Below are 27,775 nucleotides of genomic sequence, written 5' to 3' on the forward strand. Positions count from 1 at the left end.
GTTGGACCATGGAATGTTGTTTCATGGAATCACTCTTCTCCTGGCTTGATTTTTTGAAGGTAAGTAATCAGATGGGTGGCATGCACAAATACAGTTAAAGGGTGTTGGGGAGGGGGCAATAAACAGTGAGAGAAAAGGAAATCTCAGTGCTACTGAGCCATTTAGACGAGAATGTCTGGAGGAAGAATTGTCCACTAAATTTCTTTTTTTTAAAGGTGTGGGGAGGGTGTATGTGCCAGTTAAGTTTCTATTTTGGAATGGACGTCAACCTATTGGAGACACTAATCTTCTATGGTTAAGTACTGGTGCATATCCTATTACCATAAATTTCATTTGTATGCTAGTTTTGCTTAACAGTTACTTTCTGTATGGTGGTTCTTGCACTGTGTGCTGATGCCGGCAATTCTTTGATGTTGGAGTTAGTGAATTTGTAGGTAGCAGTTGGGTAAATGTTGAGGAGGTGGTGGGGTGATGGAGATATTTATTTTTTTGGAAATATTGAAGAGTTACCTTGTGAATCAATAAAACAGCTTAATGTCACGATAATGGATTGATTTAACCGGAGGTCAAGGTTATTATAAAATGTAACGATTTGGATGTTGGTTGGAATGCAACTGTTTCGTTGTGAGTTGGTGAAGCCAACAAATGTGACAGTGGAAAAGATTTCTGTTGTGAGACTGATCTGTAGTGTAACTTGAGGTATGTGTTAGGTTTGCAATGCACCGGTTTGGTTCTGAGTTGCCAACAAATCTGACAGTGCAAATACTTTCTATGATGGTTGCATTTCATATCCCTACAAGTTACAACACCCAAGAATTTGTACAAGTTGATCGATTCTAATTGTACCTTGCTCATAGTGTATTCGTAGGATGTCACGTTTTTGCATTTTGTGAAACATGCAGTTCTGCATTTTTTAACATTTAAAGCAAGCTGTCAATCATTGCTCCACATTCACATCTTGTCAAGATCTGACTGAATGTCTGTGTAGCTTTTTACAAAGTAATTCCATATATGAAATAGTCTTTATGTATGAAGGTGCTTCAAGGACAACAAACAGGAAACATTTATAACACCAAGTTACTAAAATGAAGTTTACAGTACTCCAGTTTTTCAAGCTTGCATATTACTCCCAATGCTGTTTTTCTGCATTTTAAATACGTTTATGCTATGAATTACATTTCTCCACAAAATAACTCTATAGGAAAGCAGTGCATAGTATGCCTGTACCTCTCTTTACTTGCTGCGGCTTTTAATATTCTCAAACCACAGCACACTGATCTTTGACAAATTATTTAAGTCCCTAAACCATTTAGACTCCTGCTGAACCAAGATGACAATAATTTTTAACAATTAACTTTAAAAAACTTACTTGGATACATTTTTGGTCAGACTGATAATTTTCATTACTGCAGGCACAAGCACATTTTTTTCATAAGATACAGTTTATGCAGTATGTATACATATTGCTCTTCAGAATCAGCAAAGAGTTTGAAAACAATTCGATAATTATTAAAACCATATTGGCTAAAATATGATAGGCTCATTCCAATGCAAACCTTGGTTAGGGTGGCAGGATGATTTGTAGAATAGCCCATGGTATACGTTATATTGTTAGATTACAGTTTGGTTGAGTTGGTGAATACGAAATAGTTTTTGGTGAAAGATTGATCTGCTGAGTAGGCCGATGTCAACATTCGCACCATACTAAATACAGTTTCCTCGTTTACACATAATAAAACTGCAAAGTAAATTCAGAATACATGTCTGCAACGAGTATTTTACTGTGTATCGTATAACGTACATGACCTACGAAATGTTTCAGGAGCCACTACGTAGCTTACTACATTATTATTTGTGATATCTTTTTTGCATGTCTATACAAGCACATTTCTACCACTTGTAAATTGCATTGATCATTTAGATTTGATTTTTTGCCTCATGATGCCGTGAGTCCCAGCACCTGTAGCGGTCGCATATTATGTCCCGTTAGCTGCGTAACGGAATCGGAGCCAGAAATGTGAAGATGTTTGCCCTAAATTATAATAGCCTAATCGTTTCTGCGTAAGAAAATTAAGCAAAAAAAGTTTGCTTATACTTGGCGGTATTGATAGTAACGCATCTGTGATTTCTGTCTGGCGTGTTTTAAGAAAGGAAATAAAAGCAAAGTGCAAATTAAAGTTGCATCAGGAAGCGAATATCGTTGCAATGATCACATGAAGATCTTAGAAGCATAAATCTTGTGTTGCAGATAAGATTGGAGTACCATGAGAGCAACTGTGAAGTTTTTGTGAGTACGTCGACATTTTGAGGTGATACAGGAAGATAAAACACAGCGGAGCAGAAAAATGGCATGGCTATCCGGATCTCGAGGGCAGCAACTGCCCCAGCCGATGGAGACGTCGCAGCGGCAACACGTCATCTCACGTGGGGTGATGGTGAGTACGAAGCCAGAAAATCTCAGATGGAGGCATACCGGTTTGATTCTTCAGCTCTGAAAAGAGCCGCTCAGGCAGCAAGCAAACTCAAAAATTCCTGTATGTAAATTTCGCCCGATGTATATTTCTGATTATATAACCTCCCTGCTTGCAAGTTAATAGCAGCCGGACATTATGCCTCTTTACCGATAGTTTTAGAAGTTTTAGGATTCCTAATTGGCGATCTACTAATGTTAGGACGACTTGAATTTGTTAATGTACATTCTATTGCAGCATGCCGAAGTATATTATTGGCACAGATATTAATTACATCAGTGATTACCCTCAGACAATTGTCAGTGTGGGGATATCAGAAGTTCTACTGACTGAACTCATTCCCATTCCTGTAATTTTGAGCAATCATATGTTATTACAGATTTCGATCACATTAATGCATTCATAGTAGGCCTGTACAGCAACAAAGACAAGCAGCTGTCATATGGTGATCCTGTGACGAGTGGTGTTATGAGGCACCCATGTACTGTTTGTGCTTGCTCCATTTAATGTGAGCTTTAGGGAAACTTCTGTTTTGAATTAAGTCGTTACAACCTCAGGTCACTAAGTGGCAGCTGTTTACCATTCGTACTTAATGTATAGTTGTAAGTAGAATAGACTGTAGGATTTTCTGTGGTCTGTGTAGGCCAGTGTCTGTACGGTAATCATTTTGAGGAATCTGATTTAAATGCAAATTAACCTTGTAAACTTCCATAGCAGCGAGAATTCATCCCCTTCCCCTTTCCTTTTGCATTTTTTATAGTTAATACACAAAGTACATATATTATTTGTACCAAAATAATCTTTGAAGATTCTTTGTTGCTATCCCTAATAGTTCGTTTATAAAGAAGAGCATGTTGAATAATTAGTGAAAGTTGTTGTGGTCTTCAGTTCAGAGACTAGTTTGATGCAGCTCTCCATGCTACTCTATTCTGTGCAATCTTTTTAATCTCCAAGTACGTACTGCAACCTACATCCTTCTGAATCTGCTTAGTGTATTCATCTCATGGTCTCCCTCTACAATTTTTACCCTCCACGCTGCCCTCCAATGCTAAATTTGTGATCCCTTGATGCCTCAGAACATGTCCTACCAACCGGTCCCTTCTTCTTCTCAAGTTGTGCCACAAACTCCTCTTCTCCCCAATTCTATTCAATACCTCCTCATTAGTTATGTGATCTATCCATCTAATCTTCAGCATTCTTCTGTAGCACCACATTTCGAAAGCTTCTATTCTCTTCTTGTCCAAACTATTTATCGTCCCCGTTTCAGTTCCATACATGGCTACACTCCATACAAATACTTTCAGAAACGACTTCCTGATACTTAAATCTATACTCAATGTTAACAAATTTCTCTCCTTCAGAAACTCTTTCCTTGCCATTGCCAGTCTACATTTTATATCCTCTCTACTTCGACCATTATCAGTTATTTTACTCCCCAAATAGCAAAACTCCTTTACTACTTGAAGTGTCTCATTTCCTAATCTAATTCCCTCAGCATCACCCGACTTAATTCGACTACATTCCATTATCCTCGTTTTGCTTTTGTTGATGTTCATCTTATATCGTCCTTTCAAGACACTGTCCATTCCGTTCAACTGCTCTTCCAAGCCCTTTGCTGTCTCTGACAGACGTACAATGTCATTGCCGAACCTCAAAGTTTTTATTTGTTCTCCATGAATTTTAATTCCTACTCCGAATTTTTCTTTTGTTTCCTTTACTGCTTGGTCAATATACAGATTGAACATCATTGGGGATAGGCTACAGCCCTGTCTCAGTGCCTTCCCAACCACTGCTTCCCTTTCATGCCCCTTGACTCTAATAACTGCCATCTGGTTTCTGTACAAATTTTAAATATCCTTTTGCTCCCTGTATTTTACCCCTGCCACCTTCAGAATTTGAAAGAGATTATTCCAGTCAGCATTGTCAAAAGCTTTCTTTAAGTCTACAAATGATAGAAACATAGGTTTACCTTTCCTTGATCTATCCTCTATAAGATAAGTCGTAGGGTCAGTATTGCCTCACGTGTTCCAACATTTCTACGGAATCCAAACTGACCTCTCCCGAGGTCGGCTTCTACCAGTTTTTCCATTCGTCTGTAAAGAATTTGCATTAGTATTTTGCAGCCGTTATGTATTAAACTGATAGTTCGGTAATTTTCACATCTGTCAACACCTGCTTTCTTTGGGATTTTAATTATTATGTTCTTCTTGAAGTCTGGGGGTATTTTGCCTGTCACTTGATATTCATAGAAGTGGTTCTCCTTTCTTCAATGGTCTCTTTAATTTTCCAGTGGGCAGTATCTGTCTTATCCCTTGTGAGATACTCCTCTACATCCTTACATTTGTCCTCTAGCTATTCCTGCTTAGCCATTTTGCATTTTCTGTTGATCTCATTTTTGAGAAGTTTGTATTACTTTTTGCGCGCTTCATTTACTGCATTTTTATATTTTCTCCTTCAACAATTAAATTCAATATATCTACTGCTACCCAAGGATTTCTACTATCTCCTACTTGATCCTCTGCTGCCTTGCTATTTCATCCTTCAAAGCTACCCATTCTTCTACTACTGTATTTCTTTCGCCCATTCCTGTCAATCGTTCCCTAATGCTCTCCCAGAAACACTCCATAACCTCTGGTTTTGTCAGTTTATCTGGGTCCCATCTCCTTAAATTCCCACCTTTTTGCAGTTTCTTCAGTTTTTATCTACAGTTCATTACCAGTAGATTGCGATCAGAGTCCACATCTGCCCCTGGAAATGTCTTGCAATTTAAAACCTGGTTCCTAACTCGCTGTCTTACCATTATATAATCTATCTGAAACCTTCCAGTATCTCCAGGCGTCATCCATGTATACAACCTTCTTTCATGATTCTTGAACCAAGTGTTAGCTATGATTGTTATACTCTGTGCAAAATTCTACCAGGCGGCTTCCTCTTTCATTTCTTAGCTCCATTGCTTATTCACCTACTACGTTTCCTTGTCTTCCTTTTCCTACTATTGAACTCCAGCCACCCATGACTAAAATTTTCCTCTCCCTTCGCTATCTGAATAATTTCTTTTATCACATCATACATTTCTTCAATATCTTCATCATCTGAGGAGCTAGTTGGCATATAAACTTCTACTTCTGTGGTGGGCTTGAGCTTTGTGTCTGTTTTGGCCACAATAATGTGTTCACTATGCTGTTTGTAGCAGCCTATTCATTTTTAAACCTACCCCTGCATTACCCCTATTTGATTTTGTATTTATAACCCTGTATTCACCTGACCAGAAGTCTTGTTCCTCCTGCCACGGAGCTTCACTAATTCCCTCTATATCTATCTTTAACCTATCCATTCCCCTTTTTAAATTTTCTAACCTACCTGCCTGATTAAGGGATCTGACATTCCACGCTCCAATCAGTAGAACGCCAGTTTTCTTTTTCCTGAAAACGGCGTCCTCTTGAATAGTCCCCGCCCGGAGATCCGAATGGGGTACTATTTTACCTCCAGAATATTTTACGAAGAGGATGGCATCATCATTTAACCGTACAGTAAAGCTGCATGCCCGAAGGGAAAAATGATGGCTGTAGTTTCCCCTTGCTGTCAGCTGTTGGCAGTACCAGCACAGCAAGGCTGTTTTGGTTAGTGTTACAAGGCCAGATCAGTCAATCATCCAAACTGCTGCCCCTGCAACTACTGAAAAGGCTGCTGCCCCTCTTCAGGAACCACACATTTGTCTGGCCTCTCAACAGATACCCCTCCGTTGTGGTTGCACCTACTGTACAGATATCTGTATCGCCGAGGCACACAAACCTCCCCACCAATGGCAAGGTCCATGGTTCATGAGATGGGGGGGGGGGGGGAGGGGGCAGTGAAAGTTAGCATCTATAAAATAAAAAAAAAATGAATTCACTATCATAATGACATGTATTAACTACGGGGCAGATGTTTCCAACCACAAATATATACGCTTGGCTGACTTCTAGGTCAGTATGTTACTACTATTTTGTATTAACATTCATTGGCTTTGGTAACTCACAAGCAAGCCATTAGTTATATTTTTATGATGGCCAGACCATCTTTAAATTTTGGTCGTACCAGACTGATCTGCAGTGTACACTGAGTTCTGGGTAGGTTGGGAAGTGACAGTTAGCTGTATGTTGGCAAAGCCAAAGAAGTTGAATCTAAATTAATGTTTTGGCGACAAGTTGATCTCTAGTGTTGCTCAAGGTCTTTGTTAGCCCCCACATTCAACTGTTTTCAGTATAACTGAAACTGCAAAGTAAATCGAGGAAGGTCCTATCTCATAATAGACAAAGTCTCACCACATGGTGAGTAATGTTATTAATATTATGTTTGTCTTACATCAGTTATGAAAAATACAGGAGGGGCTCTATGTAAGTCTTACAAAACTAGCTAGCTAGCAAGACCTCCATCACTATTGTAGGTCTGTCAGTCATTTGGGGGGGAGGAGTATGACACTCAAGCCCTATTTAGGATATCTGATTCCTGTGTAGCCACAATGTTGGAAATTGGGACATTTTGAAAATACTCCACAAAGTTTTCAGAATGAAATTGGGCTACTCTACAGATTAGTCCACCACAAGTTTTACTGAAGTCACGTTCATTGGCTTCGCCAACTTGTAGTCGGGCTGCAAGATTGGAATATGAAACAAGACCCAAGAAATCCTGTCATATTCCAAGAAACAATAATACAAGAAATATGTATGAAAACCACTTACTAATTTTATAATGAATAATAGTCAGATCAATATGCATCTCATGCTATCCATGTCGAAAACATAAGTAATCAGTTCCTATCTTTTGCAGAGACAAGTCATTAGATTCAGCGAATTACGGTGACTACTGCATACTATCAGCCGATTGGCTACGACCAACGGAAATAAATCACCAACAACAGCATGCAGTAAAACAGCCATTGACACTGTAAGTGCATTTTGACCTGTGCCTTCTAGCACTTGCAACCTTTGTTATGTGGTGATTGGTTGCCTTTCCATAATTCTACTGTGTGAAAGCTGTTTCTATTTGGTGTATTGCCATTGTAGACATCAATGTTTATGTGAAAGGAACTACGGATGTAACAGAACTGAGTGTAAGAACATATGGTAATTGAGGAAGCTGCATTAGGGTGTTTGAATATCATCCTTACAGGTTATTTTCAGTGGTAATTTTTGCAGAACAAGTATTTTATGGATCGCTGTTTAAGGAGGCATTATGCTAAGGAGCAGTGAATGAAAATGTACCAATGATCCTTCCCACATATCAACTTAGTCAGACACTTTTTTTATTTTATTTTTTATTTTATTTTTTTAACTGAAATAAATTTTTTTCTGATTATTAGTTATTTTCACCATGCAGGATCTTTTTGACGTTTATGACCATTAAGGATTGTTGGTGATGAATGCAGTGAGCCACAAATTCTATTTCTTATTATTAGGATTTCATAAAATTCTATGTTGTTATACCTGTTTCAAAATTTCCGTTTTTGTAGGGCATATGTAGGATAGCAAATAGACAATGATTTGAGTAGGATTAGTGCCAGAAACATGAAATTCCCTTGCTTCAGGGTTAAACATGTAAATCAGTCAGATTCATTATGTTCGAAAATTGTAATTTTGGTTGATGAAACATGGGTAAAAGTTAATGAAGAGGCTGGACTGCTATTGGCCTCAGTGGCCCGAGACTGTGTGTGTGTGTGTGTGTGTGTGTGTGTGTGTGTGTGTGTGTGTGTGTGTGTGTGTGGGGGGGGGGGGGGGGGGGGTTGTCTACTTCAAAAGATGCTCATGTTTAGCAGTCTGTCAATCCCGTCTGCTGTTTGACAGTCTTATTGTAGTTCCAGTCTGTGACTCAACATCTCCTCTTTATGATTGGTAGCAGTCTCTCCTTTTCATAATATTGTCATAGAGGACAACAGGGCAGATAATGACACTGTAGGTGTTCATGTTGGCAGAATGTGATAGGGCTTTATACTTAATCATATCTGTGATGACATACAGGGGGTCAACCCATGCTAAATCAACAAGGGTCACAACCTCACAATCTTTGATTTCAGTAATATTTTAGGTACAGCTTGCCTGCAGTCAGATACGAAATTTTTCGAAACTTCATATATCTGGATTAAGACCTAACATTAAATGAAATTTTTATAAATTAGCCAAAATTTCCATTACAGTCATTCAAAAGCTGCAATGTAAATCTAGTTCTACATAAGATACAGATTTGATCTTGGGCTCATTTTATAGAGAAAATGAAGGGTTTTAACTAAAGGCTTGTTTCAGATTTCACATAAAAATGTTTGACCAAAAATTTTGTTTTCAAAATTTTGAATTACTTTTTGTGAAAAACTTACAAATTTAAAATTTTGATTAAATGTAATGTAATATTAGTCATATGTGTTTAATACGAACTGATAGTTTCAAGCTGGAACTCAAAAGAACTTTCAAGTTATAAATGTGAGTGTAAACAATGGAAAATCCAGGATGGAATGTAACAAGATTACGAAAAGGAGAGTTGCTACTCACCACATAATGGAGATGCTTAGTAACAGATATAGACGATGGACACACACACACACACACACACACACACACACACACACACACACAGTCTCATTTGTGTGGTTTCAGTTGCCTGAGACTGGAGTCGTGCATGTAAATTTGCTTTAAAGTTGTTATAACTTTTGTCCAGGGATATGCTCATTACCGTAAAGTATACCGACCTTAAGTTGAAAGATACAGTGTGTGAAACCAAAACTAATTTATATTTTGTCTAAAGATGGGAGGCTAATTGCATGTGATTTGTAGGTTGTTTCTATCAACACTGCTCACCAAAGTGCAATATTTTTGCATTTTAAAGTCTGTAGCAATTGCAAAATGGAGCTTAATAAATCAAGAAAAAGGGAAATCAATGATAGTCCAGAAGAAGGAAAAAGTGGGCACCCAAATATAGTGATAAAGGATTCTGATGACATTGTTGATACTAGCACTTCTAAAGTTACTATAGAATTACTCAATAGTAGCTTACAGACTGTGGGGGAAATTCCCTATTGTGATGAAGCGATTGCAAGAAAAACGGTATCTTAAAAAGAAGCAAAGAAGGTGATGAATGTTTTGGAAAATAAAATTCCCTCCAATGAATGTGAAGAACTTACAACAAAATGACTTGACGTAATTTCACAGCTTAAAGATAAATTTGAATGTACTACAGAGAGGAGTGAACAAATTCTAATACTTACAATACTACCACAGAGTTTGAGTATTAGAAAACGTGAAGAAAAGTTTCAAGGTTCTAACAGTGTGGTCAGAAAAGCAAAAGATTTTTAAAAAAAAGCGTGGAATATTACCTGTTCTGTACCCGAAACCTGGCAGAACATTGAATTCTGCTATTAATGGAGGAGGAGGACAACACAAACATCCAGTTCACAGGCAGAGAAAATTCACAAGCCGGCTGGGGATCAAACCCAGGACCCTGTGATCAAGAGGCAGGAACACTAGCCACTAGACCACAAGCTGTGGACAAATTCCGGTGTTGTAAAAGTCGTTGAGACATTTTATACTAGTGATAACATTATTAGATGCATGCCTGGAAAGAAGGGTTTTCTCTCTTTAAAATAAATAGTGATAGGGTACAGAAACAAAAGAAATCACTTTTAACCCATGTAAATGAGGCATATATGCATTTTAAACAGCAACACCCAGAGACTGAGATAGGATTGACCAAGTTTTGCATATTAAAACTAAAACATGTAGTCCTGGTTGGTGCACCAGGTATGCATTGTGTGTGGGTATGCACCCACCATCAGAATGTAGAACAGATAGTAATAGGTGCTAATTTAAAAGAACTTACTTCAGGTTCTGAAATTGAATTAAATTCATATAAGGACTGTCTATCACGATAAATAAGTAACCCTCCCTCTATCAAAGTGTTATTTTGGCAACTATGAAGAATGTCCTGGTGAACAAAAACTTTAAACTTGTATTTATGAATTGTTTCAGTTGAATCTGATTCATGATATGATGTAAAATAATGCATACATACAGACAGATCAGCCTTAGAAATAATAACTCATTCAGCAGAAGAATTTCTTGATATGTTAAATGGAAAACTAAAATTTCTGTTAAGCCATTCATTCACTGCAGAACAACTGGCAAGTTTCCAGACTGAACAGAAATCAGAACTCCACCAAAATGAGTGCACTGTATTGTGCAACTTTGCGGAATGTTAGTCATTTGTCCTGCAAGATGGAATCGAATCATACCACTGGACTAATTCCCAAGCAACAGTGCATCCTTTTGTGATTTATCACAAAGGTGTGGGTAATACTTTGAACCTCGTGAGCTATGCAATAATTTCGGAATATTTAACACAACACCACAGCTGTACATATTTCTCAATGACATATTCTGCTGTTTCTGTCTTAGAAGTTAAAAAGTCCAAAACACATTTATTGTATTGGTTGATGTGAAGCACAATGGAAGAATAAAAAGAACTTCATTAATCTTTGTAACCATGAGGTTATTGCAGAATGTCATTCATATGCGACATCTTGTGGGACTGGTCATTTTGATGGTGTACCGGGAACAGTTAAGTGATTGGCTGTACATGCCTGTCTTCAGCAACCGTACAATAATCAAATTATGACTCCTCTTCAGCTTCATAATTGGTGTGCAGAGGACATAGAAAGTTACACATTTAAATACTTAACAGTCCTATAGCATCAGGGTAAAGAACTTAGTCTGTTAGACACTTCAAAAATGTGCAGACAGCAGCAGGAACTGAGAAACTATGTGCCTTCATACCAATTACTTCACACAAACTAAGAACAGAAACCTAATCTGACTGATGAGTTCAAGGAAGAAAACTTGGCACCATTGCAAGAAAAAATCAATTTGGAAGATATATCTGGATTAGTTGATTGTATTTATTGTGATAAGTGATGGAATGGGTGTGTTCTAAGTGTGAAGGAGGATACTAATGAAGTTAAAGTAATGTTTTTTCATCCGAATAGACCTGCTTCAGTACGTGCCTATCCCTTGAAACCAGATATTTATCTTCTTCATAAGAAATCCATTACCAGCAAAGTTCATTTGCATAACACAACTAAAAGGACCTATAATGTTACAACTCGGGAGACAAAGTAATAAAACTATTTAGATCTGTTCAGCTGTAGGTAAGAATTTTTGTCTAACCATTCACATTATTTATGAATGTAATTATCTGATTGGTAACTTTAGTGCAGTGAGAGAGTTCCAGCTTCAAACTTGCAGGACATATTCATCATGTACAGAGCTATTACAAATTTTTTGTTGAATTTTAATTTTGTAGCTTTTTGAAAAAATTTAAAGAATACTCTGCATGATCATTCATTAATTTTCATGGCAGTTTTATGAGCAAAAAGTGTATTTTACGAGCTTCAAAAAGAGCCCAGAACTAGCTTTTCAGGGTAAATAGGTAATGAGTTATTTTGCAATAACTAATAGTATGCATTGGCAATTGTATCAGTTTTCTGATTTCATGACATCAATACCTCAAGAAGAAATTAAAATGTACAAATAATATATTGCACATACCTTACATTGCGCCAAATTCGATTAAAATCTAAATTGATGAGGTCGAAATTGATACTTTGGCTAGCTGATTTCACACGGATTGACCCATAGACATCTAGTGCCAGCAGAAACTATGTCATAAATTAAGGATAATTGCAGAATGTGGTGCCACCCAATGTGTGGCACTACACAAAACTGGCACTAATAGCATAGATACACAGGTAACACACATGACAGAGATTGGTAAGTCCACGGTATTGGTGATAAGTTGAGAAAACCACCCTGAAACACAGGTGCTACAAAACGCCACTGTTTCCTGCTCACGTACCCCACCATCAAAATGGGATATGATCACCATGCACATTTACACAGGCCACACAATGGGTTGGCACACTCTGGATCAGGTGGTCGAGCAGCTGCTGGGGTGTAGCCTCCCATTCTGGCGCTAGTGCCTGTCGGCGCTCCTGAAGTGTCCTAGGGGTGTGAAGACGTGCAGCGATACGTCGACCGAGAGCAACCCAGACGTGCTCGATGGGATTTAGGTCTGGAGAACAGGCAGGGCACTTCATTCGCCTGATATCTTCTGTTTCAAGGTACTCTTCCACGATGGCAGCTCGGTGGGGCCGTGCGTTATCCTCCATCAGGAGGAAGGTGGGACCCACTGCAGCCCTGAAAAGGCAGAAATACTGGTGCAAAATGATGTCCAGATACACCTCACCTGTTACAGTTCCCCTGTCAAAGACATGCAAGGGTGTACGTGCACCAATCATAATCCCACCCCACACCATCAAACCGCGACCTCCGTACAGGTCCCTTTCAAGGACATTAAGGGGTTGGTGTCCTGCCAGATGAAAACCCTGCAAGAATCACTGTTCAGACTATACCTGGACTCGTCTGTGAACATAACCTGGGACCACTGTTCCAGTGACCATGTACTGTTTTCTTGACACCAGGCTTTACGGGCTCTCCCATGACCAGGGTCAGTGGAATGCATCTCGCAGGTCTCCAGGCGAATAAACCGTGTCTGTTCAGTTGTCTGTAGACTGTGTGTCTGGAGACAACTGTTCCAGTGGCTGCGGTAAGGTCCCGAGCGAGGCTACCTGCAGTACTCCGTGGCTGTCTGCGAGCACTGATGGTGAGATATCGGTCTTCTTGTTGTGTTGTACACTGTGGACGTCCCGTACTGTAGCGCCTGGACACGTTTCCTATCTGCTGGAATCGTTGCCATAATCTTGAGATCACACTTTGTGGCACACGGAGGGTCCGTGCTACGACCTGCTGTGTTTGACCAACCTCCAGTCGCCCTAATATTCTACCCCTCCTAACATCATCAATATGTATTCCTTGAGCCATTTTGAACACACACAGTCACCATTAGCACGTCTGAAAACGTCTGCAGACTTACTCGCTGCACCGTACTCTGACATGCACCAACACACCTCTGCGTATGTGGACTGCTTGCCAGTGCCACCGTGCAACGACAGCAGATCAAATGCACCGTACGGTCATACCCCGAGAGGTGATTTAAACACGTAAACTGCCTACCAGAGCGTTGTTTCTCCATGTATCAGCATTATCCTTAATTTATGAGCATGAGTGTACGTCAATAGGTATTTGATTGTAACTATTTTACCAGCTTTTCAGGTACCTGAACTGATCAACAGACTTGAACTCGGCGTATAATTAACTCATCACGAAAGTCATATTGTGTCAGTATTCGTTGACTTCGCCAGCTCACACACAAGTTGTCACACTCCAAAGTAGCCTATGCCTTGGGGTGCAGTAAAAGTCATTCTGACAGCACATTGTTTTTTCCAGTCACTAGAGAAATATAAAAATCAGTAAGCAGCCTTAAAATGCAAAAAAAGCAGACCAGTAAAAGTTGTTCTGGCATACTCCATATCAAAAACAGATGCTATAAATTCGTATTTTTGCCGAAAGAAACGATTACATTCAATCACTCTCATTGGCAACTGTGTGCTATCACTCGCTTGGCTAGGAGGAGTGATAACGAATTTCCAACATCAGCACACAACGAGAGAGTCGTGGAACACTGTAAATACACTTTAGCCCATGTATCAGTCCAGCAACCACCCTAATGGCCTGTAAATACACTTTAGCCCATGTATCAGTCCAGCAACCACCCTAATGGCCACTTGTTCTGTGTACCACACAGGGCACGCAAAAGAGGCCCTCGAGCTGTCGAAGCTGCAGGAAGTGACGTGGCGGCGAGAGCATGCCTCGAAACTGAAGGAGTACGAGGCACACATTGAGCAGATGGTTGAGCAGCAGCGCGTGGTGACATAGGAGCGGCACAAGACGCTGCAGCAGGAGACGAAGCACCAGCGTGTGCGCATGCAGTACTAGGACCAGCTGGCATGCAAGAGGTAGGTGATTGCAAGTGCTGCTTAGCAGTTCTCCGTTGCTTTGTAGAAATCTGTAATAATTGTTATTTGTGGTGGTGGTGGTGGTGGTGGTGGTGGTGGTGGTGGTGGTGGTGATGAAATTACTTTTCCCTTAAGACATAAGAGTCTCAACTCTGAGCTGTTTCCTCCCCACCTATGCCAAGGACTGGTTGCTTGTCTTCCTGGAGAATCAGAAATTGCAGCAATGACCACCGTGCCAGGTGGCCCTTGCTGTGGCTGGGTAGCATCCAACAGGAGAGCCCCTGATCAGAGTAGATGGTATCAGGGCTGATGCTTGGCACATGAAGTTTATGAAGCTTCAAAAATCTGGCCTTTCCCAAACGGCCGTCTCTCTGAATGGTGAAGGATCATTGAATGCTGGTTTATATGACCTAGCAGCTTTCACTTTGCTGACTACATCTACGTCTACATGATTACTCTGCAATTCACATTTAAGTGCTTGGCAGAGGGTTCATCAAACCACAATCATACTACCTCTCTACCATTCCACTCCCGAGCAGTGCGCGGGAAAAACGAACACCTAAACCTTTCTGTTCGAGCTCTGATTTCTCTTATTTTGTTTTGATGATCATTCCTACCTATGTAGGTTGGGCTCAATAAAATATTTTCGCATTCGGAAGAGAAAGTTGGTGACTGAAATTTCGTATATAGATCTCGCCGCGACGAAAAACATCTTTGCTTTAATGACTTCCATCCCAACTAGTGTATCATATACACCGTGGGAGGAGGGCTAGACTCGCCATCTTTGGATGAAATGCTTTCCCTGCTACCTCGTCTGTACTAGGACGGATGGGGACACATTCTCCACCACAAAGCCATTGTTTTTTGTGGAGAGTATCAAGGACAAGTTTGGCAAAGGAGAGTCTGTTAGTAAGACGCGGTTGAGCCCCCTGTTGATCAAACCTGCTTCTGCCACCCAGTGTGCAGCTCTTCGTGTTTGTGATCATCTTGGCAATGCCCCAGTGTCTAATACGCCTCACCACTCTCTGAAAATTGCCCAGGGAGTGATTTTTCAGAGAGACCTCAACCTGCAAGCTGATGAGGAACTCTGGGCCAATCTTGAGTGATGTGGCGTTCATTTTGTTGGACATGTGCAGAAGGGTCTGAGAGACAACCACACTGATACCAATGCCTTCTTTCTGTCTTTTGAGGGGGATACCTTCCTGTAGAAGGTCAAGGTTATGTGCTACAGATGCGACATCCATCCACCTATGTGGTGCTTTCGGTGCTTGCGTTTCAGGCATATGTCTTCCCCCTGTACGGCAGACCCATTCCATGAGGGAAGCCGCTTTGTTCCACCACCTGTGTGTGTCAATTGTGCTGACCACCACTCCCCTCACTAGTCGGATTGCCCGGGTTGCAAGATAGTAAAGAAGATCCAAGAATGCGTGTCCCTGGATTGCCTGTCTTATGCCAAAAGTATGAGAGACTCCATTGTCACTAACTTAAACTTTTGCCTCTGTTACTTCATTTCCTCCTCCTATCACTTCCTTACTCTAGTCCCGTCACCCTCTTCCCTCCCCATCCCCTGCAGTTCCCACGACCTCTGTCCAGGAGCCACTTCCCCTCCCCGGCCGAAGAAGTGTCCCCCTTCGCAATCTTACCCCGACGTCTTATTTATGGATATCACCCCATCCTTGTCGGTGGCGACTACTGACCGAGTGACATGACCTTTCAGCTTCTTTATGTCTAACTTGGACTCTCACCACATGATCATCCAGTGGAACTGCAATGGGTACTGTCGTCACTTAGTGGAAATGCAATGTTCTGTCTCCTCCTATTCTGCGTTCTGAAGCGCATTACCATGTTGACCACTGTCCAACATTTTGGGGTTATCGGGTGTGCCGTAGGAACAGTGCGGGCTCTGGGGTAGCATCTCGTGGGGTCTGCACTTCGGTTCGCTCAGATGTAATTGGTGACTGGATCCCCCTACGTACTACACTGGAAGCAGTAGTGACGTGAGTGCAATCAACTCCGGCAATTACCATTTGCAGTGTCTACCTCCCTCCAGGTAGGTCACTTCCATACATTGCCAGGTCTACCAATCCAGCTATTCCCTCCCCCCGTTTCTCCTCCTCTGGGACTTCGTGTCCACCTCCCACTGTGGTGGAGTGTCACTTGAGTGGGTAGTGGTCTCTTAATTGACTAACTTATTATGGTCTACCGTATCTTCCTTCGTCGTCGGTGTTGACGTTGCCGTGAGGCACCGTTATACCAGGTGGAAAGGCGCATCGATTTTAGAGTATGTAATATGGTAACCTTAAGTCATTGACAACACACAACGGTCACGGTAGCGCCTGATTCCAGGATAGCTGCAGTAGTTACGATCTACGAACTACCCCTTCTTGATCTGGTCCCCAAAACTTAACTCGTAACGAGATCCCTTCAAAGCAAATTGTCATAAAGATCATCTATAAAGGCTTCGTACAAAAATAAGAAATATTACAGTTTATGGAATAATAACAGATATGACTAAACTGTCTTGTTTCTTCTGTTTAATTTAACGTTACTTTGTTCACAGTTGTATTTCGCATTCACCTTCGTCCACACTCTGATGTGGAGTATATGCGAGTGCCTGAACCCTGACTCCCAAGTTCCATCGAAACCCTTTGACGAACAGTTTTGGTTGCTCGACACCAACAGTCAATGATGATGATACAGTATTTTGTTATTGACTCTTCTAGTTTAGCCACCGCCCGCAACAAATGTTTGTTAGGCGTAAGACAATTACACACTTTTCTCTCCGGTCCACTATTATTAAGGGTTTGCGTAAAAATTAACATTTTTTTCTCCTTTTCATAAATTGGAGTCAGCTCTTAAAAAAAAAAACGGTCTCAATATCGCGTCCCTTGTGAGATGCGTATAGATTTATCCCGGAATTGACCGCCCTGTAGGTGTACTCAATTTAATGACCACACTTCGCTATCCGCGATTTTGTATAATTAAATGTCCTTTTGTTACTCTGATTGTATACCGTAGTTATTTAAAACGCGCCCCTAAATTTTTTCACAGTGCACAATTAGCGCTTCTTTACTTGTTTATTTCTAAGAGTAAACGAAAAAATGACGCCGTATCATCGGCTTCGTCGATATAAAGCAAAACACCTCAATATGCCCAATTTTACCTCTTCTTATAGGATCTGCTACCTTACTCATTAAATTACTACATATTATTTCCAATAACAGTAAACAGGTATTGCCGGTATATTTTAATTGCATTCAAAAACATATTATTATGACCGACCAAATCGCAACAAATTGCGCGGCGTGTGTTTTTTAACGATAGCTTTACACTCGCTCAGCCTTTATTCATGCAATATTATATATAAATATACAGACAGGACCGAAAGATCAATCTCTCTACCGTAAGCAATAGAGGCAAATACGCCATTCAAGTTCCGTTACATCTATCTTGACTCGTATTGTTACAATGGACCTCAATTTGTCTCTCCTGAATGATGATTCCCCTACCCACTTCTGTGCCACTTGAGGCACCTTTACTGCTATCGATCTCACGATCTCCTCCCCTGCTCTGGTGGCTTCCCTACATTAATCATCCCATGATGACATTTGTGACAGTGACCACTTTCCTGTGATTCTGTCATTCCCCTGCTGCCGCCAGGCAGATTGCCCCCCACGTTGGGATTCCGCTGTGCTCTTCGACACCTCCCTCTCGAATTCAATTGATGTAGTCGTGCCAGGCATCTCTGCCACTATTCTTCATGCTGGTGGCACCGCTGTCCTCCTATCCACAGGTCCCCCTCGTCGTCAACCTGTACCGTGGTGGACCGAGAATGTCGCAGTTGCTGTGCAGGACTGCTGATGAGTGCTGCAGCAATTTAAGCAACACCCTTCACAGACTGACCTCCTGGCTTTTAAGCGTCTCTGTGCTAAGGCTCATTACCTTACTAAGCAGAGTAAAAAGGAATGCTGGGAGCACTACGTTTCCTCCCTGGGAACGTATGTCTCTTCATCGCAGGTTTTGTCTGAGCTCTGTAGCCTTCTGGGCCACCAGCGACAGTTAACTGTCCAGGGTCTTAACGTTCAAGGTGCTTTGTGCACTGATCGGCTGCTCCTCACTGAACGTCTCGTGACACACTTTGCAATGGCATCGGCATCCTCTTCCTATCTTGCTCCCTTTCTCCAGCAGAAATGCAGAGTTGAACAGATGCCCCTCTGTTTCATCCCACACCATACTGTCCCATAATGGATCCTTCAGCAAATGGGAATTCAGCGGGATCTTACCTCTTAACGAGACACGGCCCGAGGCCCGGATTCCATCCACAACCGGATGATCCGACACATCGACGTTCTTCAGAGGCAACATCTCGGGCTCTTCCACCACATTTCGCTCACGGGTGCCTTTCCGTCACTATGACGAGACAGTATAGTTATCCTTGTCCTTAAGCCCGGGAAGAACTCAGCGTCTCTTGACAGCTACCTCCCAATCGGCCTTATGAATGTACTTTGTAAACTGCTAAACTGTTCGAGAGGATGGTTAGCTCCAGATTGTGTAGGATACTCGAATCTTGGGGCTTTTTGTCCCCATATCAGTGTGGCTTTCAGGCAGGACGACCTCCAACGTATCATTTACTCAAGATTGGAAACAGCCGTCCGACAGGCCTTTACTCACCACTGGCATGTTGTCGCAGTCTTTGTTGACCTACGTAAGGCATATGACATGGCTTGGCACCGTCACGTTTTAGTTACCCTCCATGACTGGGTCTTCCGTGGTCCCCTACCAGTTTTTATCCGTGAATTTTCATCTCACTGGCTCTTCTGGGTTCGAGTTGGCACTTCACTCGGCGCCCCTTTGATTCAGCAGAATGGTATCCCACAGGGTTCTGTGCTGTCACACCCTTCCTCATTGTCACCAATGGGCTTGTGACCTCTGCTGGGCCTCTGGTTACACAGGCATTGTACATTGATGATTTTTGCATCTGGTGCAGCTCCCACTCGGTAGCATCTGCTGAGCACCGGCTCCAAGACACCAGCCGACGGGCCTCTGCATGGGCCACCTCCCGTGGCTTCCAGTTTTCTCACTCCAAAATGTGGGTTATGCATTTTTGTTGTCGACCCACAGTACACCCCAATCCAGAACTTTATTCAGGCGGCCAACTCCTCAATGTTGTAGCATAGTCTCATTTCTTGGGCCTTATTTTTGATAACAAGCTGAGATGGCTGCTCCATATTTGCCACCTAAAGAATACATGACACGGAAGCTTAATGCTCTCCGCCTCCTGGCCCACACATCTTGGGATGCAGACCATACCACTCTTCGCCACCTTCACTGTGCTCTGGTCTTGGCCAGATGGTTGTCAGGTTGTCAGGTTTATGGCTCAGTGGCTCCTTCCACTCTGCAAATACTTGAACCTGTCCACCATTGTGGGATGCGTCTGGCTATTGGTGACTTTCACTCTAGCTCTGTTGGTAGTCTCCTCACAGAAGTGGGGATTCCCCCTCTACACATACGACGGAGCCAACTCCTGGTTTCTTATGCAATCGCCATTTGCCAATTTTCGTGTTCCCTGCTCTTTGCCGATTGATGTCTCCCTCCTGACACCCGCCCATGGGTGGGATTGCCAGCTGGCATGTCTCACTTCCCCCTTATGGGATCTCCATCGCCACTCACTGGAATGCACCCCGCATTTTTCCTCCCATATACTGCTTCCCCATGGATGGTGCCTAGACAACGGATTAGGACTGATCTGTTCCAGGGTCCTAAGTTCTTTTCCTTCCACTCCTCTCGGAAGCAGTCCACTGTTTTATTCTGTCTACATGTTGTTCATACCAGGTTCACCCATTGTTTCCTCCTACGTAATGACCCCCACAATGTGGTTGTGGGGCCGGACTGACGGTATCCCACATACTGGTGGAATGTCCCCTTCTTTTGGCCCTTGGTGCAAAGTATAGTTTTCCCAATTCCTTAAATTTAATATTAACAGACGATTCACAGATGGTTGAACTGGTCCTCAGTTTCCTCCTTGAAGTGGCTTTTATTTCCAGATATAATGTTCCACTTTAGGCTTGGAGCAGGAGCAGGATGTTTGTGGTTGGGACCTCTTTTCCAGTCTTCTCGGTCTGGGACCCCATGACCGCTCCCCCATAGGAAGACTGCCCCCCTTTCTTCCAGATTTTAGATTTGGTTTTACCCTTTGTGCCTTTTATTGTGTGTGTTTAATCTTCATTGTGTTATAATTTGAATCCCCTGACTGAATTAGGCCACTTTTAGTGGACCCTCTTTCTTCTGTGACTAACATCGGAATCGCGAGACTGGTGACCTTGCTGTTTGGTCCCATAAGCCCTCTCAATTAATCAATCAACAATCAATCAATCGTCACATTTCTGCTCACTTCATTAGTTTGTAATTTGACAGCATGACATGCATAAGCAATTATGATGACCGCCAATTCACAAAGTGCCGCGAAAACTGCTGGACATTGAAAATAAGGGGACGACATTCATTTCTGAAATACATTGTCTGTACACTATGACGACAGCCGCTATCTAAGTTAAAATTACTGTTGCAAACTCAGACTTCTGTGACCTATCTGGAACGGTTGCTTCATCAGGAAAGAGGGAAGGAGAGGGAAAGACGAACGGATGTGGGTTTTAAGGGAGAGGGTAAGGAGTCACTCCAATCCTGGGAGCGGAAAGACTTACCTTAGGGGGGAAAAAGGACAGGTATACACTTCCATACACACACACACACACACACATCCATCCGCACGTACAGACACAAGCAGACATTTGTAAAGGCAAAGAGTTTGGGCAGAGATGTCAGTCGAGTCGGAAGTACATAGGCAAAGATGTTGTTGAATGACAGGTGAGGTACGAGCGGCGGCAACTTGAAATTAGCGGAGGTTGAGGCCTGGTGGGTAACGAGAAGAGGATGATATACTGAAGGGCAAGTTCCCATCTCCGGAGTTCTGACAGGTTGGTGTTAGTGGGAAGTATCCAGATAACCCGGACGGTGTAACACTGTGCCAAGATGTGCTGGCCGTGCACCAAGGCATGTTTAGCCACAGGGTGATCCTCATTACCAACAAACACTGTCTGCCTGTGTCCATTCATGCGAATGGACAGTTTGTTGCTGGTCATTCCCACATAGAAAGCTTCACAGTGTAGGCAGGTCAGTTGGTAAATCACGTGGGTGCTTTCACACGTGGCTCTGCCTTTGATCGTGTACACCTTCCGGGTTACTGGACTGGAGTAGGTGGTGGTGGGAGTGTGCATGGGACAGGTTTTACATCGGGGGCAGTTACAAGGGTAGGAGCCAGAGGGTAGGGAAGGTGGTTTGGGGATTTCATAGGGATGAACTAAGAGGTTGCGCAGGTTAGGTGGACGGACACTCTTGGTGGAGTGGGGAGGATTTCATGAGGGATGGATCTCATTTCAGGGCAGGATTTGAGGAAGTCGTATCCCTGCTGGAGAGCCACATTCAGAGTCTGATCCAGTCCCGGAAAGTATCCTGTCACAAGTGGGGCACTTTTGGGGTTCTTCTGTGGGAGGTTCTGGTTTGAGGAGATGAGGAAGTGGCTCTGGTTATTTGCTTCTGTACCAGGTCGGGAGGGTAGTTGCGGGATGCGAAAGCTGTTTTCAGGTTGTTGGTGTAATGGTTCAGGGATTCCGGACTGGAGCAGATTCGTTTGCCACGAAGACCTAGGCTGTAGGGAAGGGACCGTTTGATGTGGAATGGGTGGCAGCTGTCATAATGGAGGTACTGTTGCTTGTTGGTGGGTTTGATGTGGACACACGTGTGAAGCTGGCCATTGGACAGGTGGAGGTCAACGTCAAGGAAAGTGGCATGGGATTTGGAGTAGGACCAGATGAATCTGATGGAACCAAAGGAGTTGAGGTTGGAGAGGAAATTCTGGAGTTCTTCTTCACTGTGGGTCCAGATCATGAAGATGTCATCAATAAATCTGTACCAAACTTTGGGTTGGCAGGCCTGGGTAACCAAGAAGGCTTCCTCTAAGCGACCCATAAATAGGTTGGTGTATGAGGGGGCCATCCTGGTACCCATGGCTGTTCCCTTTAGTTGTTGGTATGTCTGGCCTTCGAAAGCGAAGAAGTTGTGGGTCAGGATGAAGGTGGCTAAGGTAATGAGGAAAGAGGTTCTAGGTAGGGTGGCAGGTGATCGGCGCGAAAGGAAGTGTTCCATCGCAGCGAGGCCCTGGACGTGTGGAATATTTGTGTATAGGGAAGTGGCATCAATGGTTACAACGATGGTTTCTGAGGGTAACCGCCCCCGATGTAAAACCTGTCCCATGCACACTCCCACCACCACCTACTCCAGTCCTGTAACCCGGAAGGTGTACACGATCAAAGGCAGAGCCACGTGTGAAAGCACCCACGTGATTTACCAACTGACCTGCCTACACTGTGAAGCTTTCTATGTGGGAATGACTAGCAACAAACTGTCCATTCGCATGAATGGACACAGGCAGACAGTGTTTGTTGGTAATGAGGATCACCCTGTGGCTAAACATGCCTTGGTGCACGGCCAGCACATCTTGGTACAGTGTTACACTGTCAGGGTTATCTGGATACTTCCCACTAACACCAACCTGTCAGAACTCCGGAGATGGGAACTTGCTCTTCAGTATATCCTCTCTTTTCGTTACCCGCCAGGTCTCAACCTCCACTAATTTCAAGTTGCCGCCGCTCGCACCTCACCTGTCATTCAACAACATCTTTGCCTATGTACTTCCGCCTCGACTGACATCTCTGCCCAAACTCTTTGCCTTTACAAATGTCTGCTTGTGTGTGTGTGTATGCGAGTGTATACCTGTCCTTTTTTCCCCCTAAGGTAAGTCTTTCCGCTCCCGGGATTGGAATGACTCCTTACCCTCTCCCTTAAAACCCACATCCTTTTGTCTTTCCCTCTCCTTCCCTCTTTCCTGATGAAGCGACCGTTGGTTGCGAAAGATAGAATTTTGTGTGTATGTTTGTGTGTCTACCGACCTGCCAGCACTTTTGTGTGGTAAGTCACATCATCTTTGTTTTTTTTTACACACACACACACACACACACACACACACACACACACACACACACACACACACATCTAAAAACAAAGATGATGAGACTTACCAAACAAAAGCGCTGGCAGGTCGATAGACACACAAACACACACGGTTGTTTGTGTTTCTATTGACCTGCCAGCACTTTTGTTTGGTAAGTCTCATCATCTTTGTTTTTAGATATATTTTTCCCACGTGGAATGTTTCCCTCCATTGTATTCATATATATATCTCACAGTTTTGTTTTAATAATAGTACTGTAGAAGTTTTTGCTTAATACACTAGTGTGAATTGTTATAGTTAAACAAAGTAGAAAAGACAGACCATTTTATGAATATGATGCAGTTTGCAGGTTTTACTGTTTCCTCCACTTCAGTTGTGTCACATATATTCAGAAAATAATTGTCATTATTTTCACAGGTGTTTGTGTAGGTCATCCAGCAGATACAGCAGATGCGTTGCGGAGAATTCACACGAGGCGGCAAAGAGTCTGCATCTGCTCTCTGTTGGTGGCATTCGGCACTACGTGGGCCGACTGCTCGCCAGCTCTGTCAGCTGCTGCCCTCTCACGGCACTCCCACATTGTGCAGCCGCCTGAGTGCAGAGTCCCACCGTTAAGGCGCCATCACTCTTCCAGATGCCCGGTCCACCATGGCAGGAAGCAATAGACGGACTGCTGTGATGGCGTCTTGAAACAAAAACTGCAAGGTAGAGTGAACATTTAAGATGAACTGAAATCGACTAAATTAACAAAATCACAAACTGGCCATACATGGGTATTCATCTTCAACCATCCTCTATACTTAGAAAAACGTGCTGTGTGAGATGACGCTGTAGTAAGACGGTGGTTCAAAACCCGATTTGGCCGTTGAGATTTAGTTCCTCCATTATTTCCCTAAAGAGCTGAAAGTGAATGTTAGGACAGTTCCATTGGAGGGTCACATCTGAGTTGCTTCCATCAGTATTCCAGTTCCCGCTTGAGCTCTATTTCTGATGGCTTCGTCACAGACAGGACATTAGTATCTCATTCCACATTTTTATGGAAGTGTTATCTGTCCCATCCTCACCTCCATCAACATAGCTTGGCATCCTGTTCAGTCAAAATATTACCATTCCTTACGAGGTATAGAACGTCATGCACTCTGTACTTTTTTACATATGCGTCTTCTCCCTCTGTCACACAATTTCTACTAGCTGATTACATGAACAGCAAGGGTACCAAATAACTTCCATGGGGTACACTTGAAGCTCCTTCCATCTCTGTGATGACTCACCATCCAAGGCCAGATGTTGCTTCCTTGTTACTGTGCAAATATTAATACAACCAGAAATTTAATTTAATACCTCATAGGATGACTTTTTGTTGAGTCAGGATGTAACGCCTCTGCCGGGCTTTCACACGAAGAGAAAAGTGCAAACTGAATTTCATGTGATTGATGTCCATGAAATTCGAAGTCTTTGGGGCAGATGAGGTCACAGTGTTCGAAATACTCATTCAGTGATTGAATCATTTATATTTGCTGTCCTGCTTTGTTTGTTTGTTGGGGTGGAAAACAGTTGACATCATAAATGCCCAATGTCGTTATAATGACACACATACTGTACATTGCACATGCATAATCTGAGTCACCTGCATCAGTACAACTCTGAAATATTTTTGAAATGAAATCTTCTCATCAAGGTTTGAAATTGTCACTGACAACTCACAACGTGAAGGACAGCAGCTGTACAGACCTGTTGAAGGTCTGAAGTGCGAAAGTCTCACTGTCTGCAGCTGTGGTCACCTCTATCGATACTGAATAGTTAACGTTTTACAAAAATTATTCCAGTATAACACTCGCTGAAAATAAAGGAAATGGTGTAGCTTATATCGACAGAAACATCTACATTTCAATTAATGTAATGATAAGTCGCTTGTTAGGCTTATGCCAGCATTTAGAATTACTTGCTTGATTTATGGGCCAAAGTAGGAAATTTAATTTCTTGCCATTTTCATTGTCATTTGATCTGTATGAATCTACCCGATGTGTGTCATGTTTTGTGTCTAGTGTCATGGACTGTCTGATGTTCCGTTGCTGCATTTAGTTGACCTACCTCCTGCCGAAAGAGCAACTGTAATTGTTTGGGAGATGCTGATTGTTTGGGAGATGCTGATTGTTTGGGAGATGCTGATTGTTTGGGAGATGCTGATTGTTTGGGAGATGCTGATTGTTTGGGAGATGCTGATTGTTTGGGAGATGCTGATTGTTTGGGAGATGCTGATTGTTTGGGAGATGCTGATTGTTTGGGAGATGCTGATTGTTTGGTTGAAGCTAGTTTCATGGCAAAGTGTATATGTGGCAATATTAAGAAGCCAGAAATTTTATGAAACTTCCTGGCAGATTAAAACTGTGTGCCGGACCAAGACTCGAACTCAGGACTTTTGCCTTTCGCGGGCAAGTGCTCTACCATACATTCTGGAAACATCTGCCAGGCTGTGGCTAAGCCATGTCTCCGCAATATCCTTTCTTTCAGGAGTGCTAGTTCTGCAGGGTTCGCAGGAGAGCTTCTGTGTAGTTTGGAAGGTAGGAGACGAGGTACTGGCAGAAGTAAAACTGTGAGGACGGGCCCGAGTCGTGCTTGGGTAGCTCAGTTGGTAGAGCACTTGCCTGCGAAAGGCAAAGGTCCCGAGTTCGAGTCTCGGTCCGGCACACAGTTTTAATCAGCCAGGAAGTTTCATATCAGCGCACACTCCGCTGCAGAGTGAAAAATCTCATTCTAGAAATTTTATAGTTTGCATGTCATGTCTCTCACATCTGACTGTATTATTGTTTCCAGTTGGTTCAGCTGTTTTATAATAAACAAAATGGGTCTCTAGTCCATTTTCCATGGTATACTGTTTGACTGTATCAAAATTGTGCTGCGAAATCGTCGTTTGTGAGATAGGCTGTAGTTGCTACTTGTTAATCAATGGGAATCCCCAGCTGACAGTTGTGTTGTTCCCTTATTTATTATAGGAAAATGCCGAGTTCTTTCTATCTGCAGATTCATAAAATATTGCAAGCAGTAATGGTTGTTGTTCTTTTAGAGTGAAATAGCATTGATGTCTCGTGTGTTGAGTTTTGTGATGTGATTGTCTTCACAGATTCGTAACACTGCTCCACCAGCCGCACAGTTCGTCAGAGGCATAGCTCCGCAGACTGCCATCTGGGGCAGTGAGGGCACTGTCGGCAGTGGCGCCTATCCGGCCAGTCGCTGCGTGGCGCCCCCTGCAGGCACTCTGCTGATGCGGCGTCGGGCCACGGGAAATGTGGAAAGCAGAAAGAACTTACTGTGGTGTCCTGTGATGTGAGAGTGAAAGTGCATATTCCTGCGAGAGAGGGTAGTATGTATTGTAACAGCAGCACGGCAGGTGTGTGGGAAAGGAATGATTTTAGGCAGTTCTTCAATTTTCTTTATTTAAATATAAACTGGTAAGATGACAGCAGATGACGGAAGCACCGTGTGATGCAAGTACTGCTACCAATGTGAGATTTGTGTACTGCAGACACGAGTAAATTCAGTGAGAGATCACAACTGAAGATACATTCTAGCTGTAAGGCTTATACAGCAGTAATTAGAGTATTGTGCAGGTTACATTAGTGTAACATAGCATCATACACTTTGATAGGAAATTGTTTCCAGTAATTAGGTAATGTAGGGGACTGTATTAAACAACTACTGTTAATGTAGCTGAGTTAGACAACTATTGATATTGCACCTGGCTTCAGGGTGAGTGTGTATAGTGACCATCACCACACTCTTGTAGCCCAGTATTAATTTTGAAGTAAGTTAATAATTTAGACGGCTGGTCACACAGCACTTGGCACAATGAGTTAGACACTGTAGGGAGAGGTAGCAACAGTAGAACGTGTGTAAACGGTTTTCATAATACTCATCTTCCCTTTCTCTTCCTTGTTGTAAGGCTTGTAGTACATTCTGAAATGCAACTTTTTGTATACTGGTCTAGAAGGTACTCAGCTTCACTTTTTTTTAAAAATAATAATACAATCTTTGGAGGACTTTATGTTGTCGAATACATATATTTTCAGTTATTTCGCGTGCCGAGCTTTCACATGCGTGCGGATCGCTCCGTTCTGACGTCACACGTCCCCCACTACCACATCAGCTGACTGCCCGCACTTGCGCGGAACTACGAACGTGCCGCATGCGACAGTGCATTCGCGTAAGGAACTATCGTGTCCCACTGACGTGTCCTGAGAGGGAGAGGAAGGACTGCATTGGTGCGCGTCAGAGAACTTACTTGGCATGAGGTCTCGGTGGTGT

At 42.6% G+C, this 27,775-nt stretch overlaps 1 long non-coding RNA gene across 2 annotated transcripts; it reads left to right on the top strand.

Annotated features, from left to right (window-relative positions):
* LOC124720344 lies at positions 1 to 27,510 on the top strand. Of its 2 annotated transcripts, XR_007006130.1 has the most exons (6): positions 1 to 59; positions 2,249 to 2,435; positions 7,281 to 7,397; positions 14,196 to 14,406; positions 23,891 to 24,178; positions 26,595 to 27,510. It is a non-coding gene; the product is annotated as an uncharacterized LOC124720344 (long non-coding RNA). The 2 variants fall into 2 exon arrangements; XR_007006131.1 differs by lacking the exon at positions 7,281 to 7,397.
* The last annotated feature ends 265 nt before the right edge of the window (positions 27,511 to 27,775 follow it).

Source organism: Schistocerca piceifrons, chromosome 11 (genome assembly GCF_021461385.2).
Source record: "Schistocerca piceifrons isolate TAMUIC-IGC-003096 chromosome 11, iqSchPice1.1, whole genome shotgun sequence".
NCBI lineage: Eukaryota > Metazoa > Arthropoda > Insecta > Orthoptera > Acrididae > Schistocerca > Schistocerca piceifrons.